Source organism: Oryza glaberrima, chromosome 11 (genome assembly GCF_000147395.1).
Source record: "Oryza glaberrima chromosome 11, OglaRS2, whole genome shotgun sequence".
In the NCBI taxonomy this organism is placed as follows: Eukaryota; Viridiplantae; Streptophyta; class Magnoliopsida; order Poales; family Poaceae; genus Oryza; species Oryza glaberrima.
This window is the reverse complement of record NC_068336.1, coordinates 2,728,164-2,737,663: the sequence shown is the minus strand read 5'-3', so window position 1 is coordinate 2,737,663 and position 9,500 is coordinate 2,728,164. Positions and strand designations below refer to the sequence as shown.

General features: G+C 46.7%; 1 pseudogene; it reads right to left on the bottom strand.

Annotated features, from left to right (window-relative positions):
• Positions 1 to 7,286: 7,286 nt before the first annotated feature.
• LOC127755569 (uncharacterized) lies at positions 7,287 to 8,852 on the bottom strand (annotated as a pseudogene).
• Positions 8,853 to 9,500: the final 648 nt, after the last annotated feature.

Here is a 9,500-nt window from a genome sequence, read left to right as displayed (position 1 = left end):
ATGAGGTACCAATCTAATCTAACCGTTGGTTTACCAGGGGTATGATTGGGCTAACAAAATAGCGACATCCTCTGAGCCGCCCTCTTCTCCCCTCTTCCATCTGCCGCATCACGTCGTTTGTGCTGGCCATCTGCGCCGCGCCGCCGTCGCACATCTAGGCTGCCGCGCCGCCGCCGTCGCATCGAGGCCACCCCCGGGAATGTCCGCAGGGTTCGTGACCTTCATGCCTGTGCCCTCGCCGCCAGCTCTCGCCCGCTCCGTTCTCGTTCCAATTCACCGCCCTCGAGATCGCTCTAAATCATCAAGCTTGTTCGTCGGCCCGTCGAGCTCGCTCCGATTCTTCAACCTCTGTCCGTCGGTACACTCGAGCCGGCTGGTGCTTGGAGCTCCTTCTTTGCAGCTCAGTGATGTTCTGTTTCCACAATAACTTCACCAATGAATTTAACCTGGGCAAATCTGCCTAAGTGTTCATCCTTGTTGAAAAATCTGGATGAGAAAAACCCAACATCTGAAGTTCTTGATATTGATATAGATATAGTATGTATGCATGTTTCCTGTTCAATAAGCCAATTTATCAATCAACTAGAAATTTCAATTATTCAGAACGTTGTTTTCACCCATGGCTCCATCACCAGTCTTAAAAAAAAAAACTATGGCTCCATCGTCTTGCCCTGGACGCGTAGCTGCTGCCTGCTGGTGGCCTTGGCTTCATACCATGATGCAGGGGCAGCGTCCACCTCCTCTTCCATGCACAACTGCGACAGTTGCTGCGGCGGCGAAGCTCAGCTCGGTGCCTCGGTCTGCATCGGCCTTTTAGCACAATGAGGAACAACGGCCACCATCCGAGAGGTCTCCACCACTGTCGTTCGCTCCCACGGCCGCCGTCTCCGCTGTACTAGCGCCGAGGACGAGGGAGGAGATAGGGTAGTACTCTGCCCGCATCCCCATATAGGACCACCTCCCCCGTGGTCACAGCCGCCGGGAGGCCGACTGCCGCATCGGGTTGCTCGATTTGTGGCGACGATAGCAAGCAGTGCGATGTTCCCCTCCAATTCATATGCGAAAGTACTACTCTGCCCTTCCACTGTTGAAAATTACTCGGTACCTGCTTTCCTAGAGACGCGGTACCGCGAGGTACCAAGCTTTTGCAGCCGTTGGATGGTGCGTAATGGACGACTTGGATTTGGTACCTCCTTTCTTCAAGGACTGTAAAAACTCTCGGAAAGAGTACCTGTCAAGCTGATCAATTATGGTGTCTCTATCTTCCAATGAAAATGTCAAATCCTGTTATTCCAGTTCAATAGTTCATCAATGATAAAAAGTTTACTTGATCTCCGAGTCTATTTCATTTTCCATGAAAATATCACAAATCATATTCACTATAAAATAAAGCCCAGGTCAGGCAGAAAAGCAGAAGAAGAAAATCATCAGGACAAGAAAATCAGATCCAATTATCCAAAGGCAGAAACCTCATAACAAAAATTATTGTTATTGCAAATTGGACTAAATTTGGCAAGGCCTTGTCCTTGTCAAATTTACCCAATCTGACAGATCCTCCATTCCTTCCTTACATTTTGAGTTATTATATATCATCAGGGGAAGGTGGCAGGTTGTCATTGTGAGATGAGATGTGGTGCTTGCCCTTGGAACATGGAGAAGGAAGCAACACAATATCATATTGATCCACCCAATACAAGTGATTATCCCCTTAATTATTTCATTAACACAAGCACTCAAAGCATACCTTCCAATACGATAACATGGTTCAGTACATTTCAATAACATAAACTTAAGGTAATTAAACACACTAATAACATAAGGTCCAGTTACTTAATTAGCCATAGCAGTATTCTAACACCGGTTCAAAAGCCAGTTGGAAAGTAAAACACTAAACATCAGCATCCTAACACCAGTTCATCACAAGGAGACCATTAGACATCACAACTCCAATCATACTTCAGCTTCGTCACATCAACCATCATTTGCTCCGGATTCTCGACGTTAAACTTGCCTACGTAGGAGATGATAAAAACAAGTAATTAATATAATACACAGCGATGTAAGAGCAAAGATAGACCTACCTTTGAGTGACTTGTATTGCGAGTACACAGCGATGCAATAACCAAGCAAGCCAGCCATAGCCATTGGCGCGAGCAATAGCACGAGCAACCCAACAATTGTGCTGACAAAGATGATGAGGAACGCAACAGCAAGCATGTGTAGAGCCGAATACGCAAGAGCATTGCAAGTATCCACCTGCGAGAGGAGGGCCTCATGGAGCAGGAAGACGGACACGAAGCCGGTCCAGATGAAGGAGACGAACACAACCACGAGCGACACCTTAAAAAAAAAAGACATGAATATTAGGGAATGACCTAATATGATTAAATAATTAAAACGGGTGAGGTTTCGAACCCAGGTCGTCTAGCCCACCATCTTGTGGAGGTGGCCGGAAGACCCCTAGACGTTTCTCACGAGCGAGACCTCGAACACGACGGTGGCCACGGTGACAGTGTCGCCGCCGCCGCCGCGCTGGTCGTCGACGGCGAGCCACGCCATGACAACCAGGAGGAAGAGCAAGTAGGCGGCGATGAGGACGCCGGCGTGGAAGGCGTAGGGCCCTTCCTCGAGCTCCGTCTGCTCCTCGGTTAGCGTCCATGTGGCCAGCGCGGCCGCGGCCTCCTCGCTGCCGATGCGGTGGCGCGGTGCTCGGCGACGGCGTGGCCGAGGACCCCGGCAGCGCAGAGCATGTCGAGGACCATGACGGCCATGCCGGTGATCGGGCCGAGGAGTTGCGCGGCGGCGAAGGACAGTAGGATGCCACATGTGATGCCGGTGAAGGCGGCGACCTTGGTGATGGTCTCTGACAGGGAGATGATCCAGAAGTACATGTAGGTGCAGGCGAGGAGCGAGAAGTCGGTGACCCAGGTTAGCGGCTGGTCGCCAGGTACGCGCCATAGGAGGAGGTAGAGGGAGAGCACGGCGTACGCGAGCGACACCAAGCGCATGCCGCCGCCGCCGCCGATCTCGTTGATCCTCATGCCTGCCGCCCCCAGGTGAAGAAGGAAGAAGAAGCTCTGCGTGCACTGATTGGTCTGGGCTTGTGGGCTTTAAAAGCCCTGACTAAACCCTTACCGTAAAAAAATAAGTAAAACTAAACCCTTACTCTCTCTGTTCCATAATAGTATAAAGGATTGATTGTATAGATTCATTGTACTTCCGTCTCGTAATATAATGGATTGTCTGTATAGATCATTGTATTAGGATGTGTCACATTCAACTAAAATACTAGTGTCAGCTTTACGGATAAGGCATATCTCCTATCCTACGACTTACCAAATATACCGGATTAGCATACCTCATATCCTACGGCCTATTCCCGTATGCGATAAAGAAACATGCCATATATTATGGAAAATATCCTCACCGGCTGGAGATTATCAGAGTCCTAATCGAAGAGGATAGGGAGTATTCTATATCGTGCAAGGTTCGTTGTCTCCGAGTTCTACTTGGAGACTAAGGTAACTCACGGTATAAAAGGCATATCCCCGGAGGGGTTCAGGGGCATCGAATCATAGCGCCAACACACCCACCACAGCTTACGAAGCCGAAGGACTCAAGCTGAAGCCGCCGGGGATCTCGTCGATCAATCTCGATAAGGATCTCGCCGGTATCGTTGCATTCATCTGTTCCGTACTCTACGGTTTTCCATATCAATCTTATATAAATTGGATTAGCGCTATTACCTCACGAGGGGCCTGAACTAGTATAACTTTTGTCTTCTGTCTACTTTGATGTCGTATCGTGTAGATCCTTGTACCAACGTACCCCGATACTCCATTTATCCGGTCTACGGGTATCCCCCGTTGACAGTGGCGCGCCAGGTTGTGGGACTTTGTGCTCAAGGTTCTGCCAACATGACTTCAAACCGCTCCAACAACTTCGTCTACATCGGCCCCAATGCATGAGATCCAACCTCAATTCCGCTACTGTGGACTCAAGACGGATCTATCGTCTTTCCGGTCTACTCTGCGATACCGATCTCGTCTGGCCTAATCTCTGTCGGGAATAAGAACGTCGCAGCTACGACTTCAAGAAAAGACATGTCGTCGGTGCCTCCATCCGTCCATACGGAAAAATAGACATCTACTACGACAACGTCTAGGGAACAACTTCAAGCGGCCAATCCCCATCCCCCCATCGGGAACCAGTCGCCGACAAGGATGTTCTCTCAAAAATCAACTGCCTGGTGTGTTATACATAAGACACCCAAGCACTCTCTATCGGACTGCCCGATGGTACAACATGTGAAGGATGAACTCAGAGCTTGTAAAGACCGAGGAATCCAGCGAACTTCACTGACAAATATCACATGGTGTCCGATCCACAAATCGAAGATGCATGATCTCTCAAGTTGTAGAGTTTTTCTCAACACCACTAAGTCCTCACGCCCTCAAGTCCAACAACCACAAGTTCAATCTCGGCGTGTTGCAAAGGAACAAGACGCAGACAAAAACCCAGATCGTTTTGTGGGATTCGTAGGTTTGGATCCTCACGAACCCTCGGTCCTGCACGGTTTGGATGATCGAGAATCATCTTCGTCGAATACTCCGCGGGACATGAATGTGATCAACAGGGAGGGCGGCAACGAACCATCTGCTCGAGCAAATGCGGATGACACCCGCACTCCTACCCAACATCTGAACACCATCAACTCCATCCTAAGAGAAAGCCCCTTCGATTAGGTCATGCATCCCGACAACGATCTATGGGTTCAACGACTTTGGGAGATAGTGGCCAATCTGAACAATGCTTTTGCGGCGGTCGCCAAACCACCAGCCCCAGACTTGTCGCATCAAGGAGACAATATACATGACGGAGCCAAAACCAAAGTCAGTGAAGACCCTAGCAATCACCCAAGTCGAGATCTGGGTCGAAACCCCCACAATGCTTCACCTTGTATCCCTCGTCAACAAACCCCACTGCCACAAGGTAATCGCAATTTACGCAATCACTTAGATGGGCGCTGGCGGGAACAACGAGTTGACAACGATGCTCACCAGTGCCATCCTCCACCGCGACGAAACAACGCCGCGAATTGAGGAGGCCACCCTAACGAGAACCGAGACTGACAGGATTGTCGAAGTCATCATGACGATGACCGTCGAGAATGGCGAGATCGGGACGACAATGGTCGAGGTCAACGACGAGATAACGATGATCGACGACGGCGGGAATCACGCTCTCCAGCCTCCTGTCGAGACCGCCAACAAGGACGTCGATCCAGGAGCCGCGCTCTAGATTCGAGCGGCCCTTCGTCATCATCATCTTCATCGTCCTCATCATCAGCTAGACCACCTAGAAGACAGCATGGGCACCGACCACCTATCGTACCAGGAGGAGGATGCAGAGCCTTCACACCCACACTACGAGAAGTACGGGAGGAGGATGCATGTTATTTCTAGGGGGACGCATTGGGCTAGCCAGTGGTCCTTGCAACTTGAGAAGGAGGATGAAGAAGCGGGTGCAAAAAATTGGAAGTCAAAATGATGGAGTTCTTACTAAGGCAGGGTGGAATTGGAGAGGAAGGTTGGAAGTTTAGGACTTTGTTTTCTCTCTTTTGTTGCTGCTGGATACAAAGAGACCTAGTGCCTGGCTTTTATGCTTTGTTGTGTTGTTTGGAACCTGTATTGCGAGCTTAAATGTTCAGACTATGTATCTTTAGGGTTGTGTATTTCCTGTGGGATGTAGAGGCCGGGTTTTAATCCATTATCTAAAAACAATGTATGGTATATAGGTAACAAGTCCTAGAATTGACAATACCGATATCACCCGTTGTCATGGGATTGCAAACTCACATGCTCAGTGAATGCAATGCACACATGCGCACATTATTCTGACTTCATGCATCATGCACTAGCAGTGTGCTTCACCGGTGAATCGGCTTCTGAAGAGATGATCCCGTACCGACGAGCCCACTAGCTAGCGAGAGCATGGCACCAAAGCTAGGCTGTTGTGCTCAATTTGAGGAGTGTCTATACTTCTTGCGCATTAACTTTAGTGACAAAACAGTCGGATTTCAATTCAAAAGATTACCAAGATTGCAACTAACTCAAGCACAATTTAATTCATTAATATATGCTACAGCAAACTTCAAATTTAATTTAAATACACTAAATAAATTAAAATTTATCTAGAAAACTATTTACACTCAAATATGATAAAATTGCACCCTAATTACACATAGTTACATAGTAATTACACATATAACTACAGTTCCCCGGCTTCTCCTTTTCTTGACCTTTCGCCTGCCATCTATGCATGGCACCTTGGTTTTACTCCATAATAATTAGAGATTAGTAGGTCCTAGATAGCGTAGAGATGTATAGTATCTACAGTAGTAGTAACGATGGTATTACCCGTCTTCGGACATATGACGCCATATTTATAGCAATTCCGCTTGAGTAGTAGCAGGAAGCTTATTGAGGTGAAATATGAAGGTCACAGGGTGCTGGAGGGAGGAGACAATGAGCGAGGAGGAAAGAACGAAAGATGACAGCCGCTCAGCCTTTCATTCGCTTGCGTGGCCAAATCAACCAAAACCACCGCTTCCACGCTGGCGAAACAGCCATGCAAAATCAGTTTGGGGGGCTAAACGACCTTGTATTAGTAGTTTAGAGGGTTAAGTGAGCCTAAAAATTATTTAGGGATAAAGTAGACCAACGCAATAGTTCGAGGCAGTAAAGTAAACCTTTTCTTGATAAATCAAAGTATACTACAATACAATACCACTCTATCCTCATAAGGATATTCTTGGTTTATAGAGTAAAAAACAGTAAAACATGCCTTTTGTACGCAAGCATGGCCGCATGGACAAAATTAAACATGATGTTTGGAAGTACCACACGCCTTTAAAACTTACTCCCTCCGTTTCTAAATATTTAACATCATTGACCTTTTTAAATATGTTCGACCGTTCATCTTATTCAAAATATTTAAGTAATTATTAATTCTTTTCCAATCATTTAATTCATTGTTAAATATACTTATATGTATACATATAGCTTTACATATTTCACAAAAGTTTTTGAATAAAACAAAAGGTCAAACATGTATTAAAAAGTCAACGGTGTCAAAACATTTAGAAACGAAACGAGTCAACGGTGTCAAAGCATTTAGAAACGAAACGGAGGGAGTATCTTTCACATGCTGGCAATGCACGGTTGGTCAATAGTGATGATAAGTTCATAAATTAAGCTTAAAACATACGTACATTATTTGTGAAGACATTCATAAAGGCCATTTAACTGAAACATAACTCCAACTATACCTCCGGGTCATCGCAACACATACAGTGCAATGCCACCTCAAGCACTGGCACATAAGAAACTGACAATATCAATAGGCCAAACAGCACCAGTTCAAAAGCCAGTAATTTAAAAGGAAACCACTAAACATTAGCATTCTAATACTAGTTCACAAGGAAACTATTAGAGATTAGAACTCCCATAACACTCTGGATTCATCACATCAATTATTATCATGCTCCTCTGGATTCTTGACTTGAAGCTTGCCATCATACTTCAGATCCTTCACCTCAAGCTGCCATTCTACTTCAGATTGTTGATGTCAAGCTTGTCTAGGAGACATTAAAAGGAAGACACGGTACAGAATTTGTTAGGTTTTGAAAGTTGCTATGGCATTCCCATTTAAGTAGGAGATTGAAAGGAAGGTAATTATAATAGCATATACATACCTCTCAGTGACTTGTAGTGTGAGTACACCGCGACGACATAGCCGAGGAACCCAGCCATCGCCATTGGTATGAGTAAAAGCACGGACAAGCCAAGAAGTTTGCTCTCAAACATGGCGATAAACAGAAAAGCAAGGAAGTAGAGCGCAATTGAATATGAACCAGCCTTGAAGACGATGGTATCATGAGAGACAAAGGTATCGTGGAGCAAACCCACAGAGAGCAATATACTCCACAGGTATGAGATGAAGCACGTCCCAATTGAGACCTCCGCCAAAACGATGATCACCGTGGCCGTGCTTATGCTGCCCATCTCAGTGAAGACCAGCCATGCCGTGCAACCAAACACAAAGAGTGAATACGCGCCGAGGACGATGAAGGGGAGGCGCCGCAATTCCTCGCGCTGCATCTGCTCTGTGGTTAGCTTCTTGGTGAGCAGGGCGTCTGCGGCCGTGTCACTGCCCGTGTGCTGGCGATGCTCGGCGATGGCATGAGCAAACATGCCGGTGGTATATAGCACAGCAATAACTATGACGGCCATGCCAACCACACGGCCGAGGAGGTGAGCAACAGCGAAAGCCATTAGAATGCCATAGGTGATACTGGTGAAGGCAACTAGCTTAGTGATAGCCTCGGACAAGGAGATAATCCAACAGAACATGTAAGATAAAGCAAGGAGCGAAGAAGTCCAAAACTCCAAATCGAGTTGATTAGTGGGTGGTCGCCATCGCCTTCTGTGGGTATAGGCTGCCATGGAAGAAGAAGAAGGCATAGGCAGAGTACGGCGTAAAGGAGAGAGAGCAAGCACATGGCATAGGCAGTTTCATTCCTCATGCCCCAGGTGAAGAAAAAAGGATCGTTTGGATCGAGACGATGGATATTCTCACAGATATAGCGGTAGGTGACGACGGGCTTCGGCTTCTCCTCCTCCCCACTGGTCGTCTTCTTGTCGACCTGGGTGGTGGTGGTGGTGGTGGTAGCGGCGGCGGTTTTCTCCTCGACCTTGACGGCGGTGGCGGCGGGGTTGTTCGTCTCCTCGACGACGGTGGTGACGGTCATCTCGTCCTCGACGGTGGTGATGGCGGCGGCGGCGGCGACGACGGGGGCGGCGGGTATTCGGTAAAGGAAGCGCGCGGCGCGGGTGGCGGCGGCGGCGATCGGGTGGGGGAATTGGGGAATTTGGGGATGGTAGGCCAGGCTGGGACGGACGGAACCCTAGCACTCCTTTAAATTATTACTGAGTACGGAGTATTTATTATTGGTCGCATCGGATCGCTGGGTCGCTAACTCGATCGCTATCGCCCGTCGCTAATCACACAAATGCAAAACACCCTTCTAGCAATATCTATTTATTTCCGGATTTTGGTTGCCTTTCTAGTTTCCAATGTTTTCTTATGTACCAATTGTTTGATTTAGATTATTTTAGAAGATTATTGTAATGGATTACCTACTTGATCATAGATAAATTAAATGTTTTAAATAATCATTTAAAAAAACATTAAAACAAGTGATACAAACAATATACTAGTAAACTAATTTTTTTTAGAAAATGTTTTTCTTTTGAAACATAGAGTAAATAGTCCGTTTTAATAATCTGATGATGAATAATAACAAGAACATTCTTTTTAGTTTTTCATATGTGCACGTAACACATTTTTTCAGGATCGTCTATAGTTGTCTGGTCAGAGAAAAAAAAATCATCACGTCCTCAAGAAAAACACAAAAACAAAAACAAAAAAAGAGCACT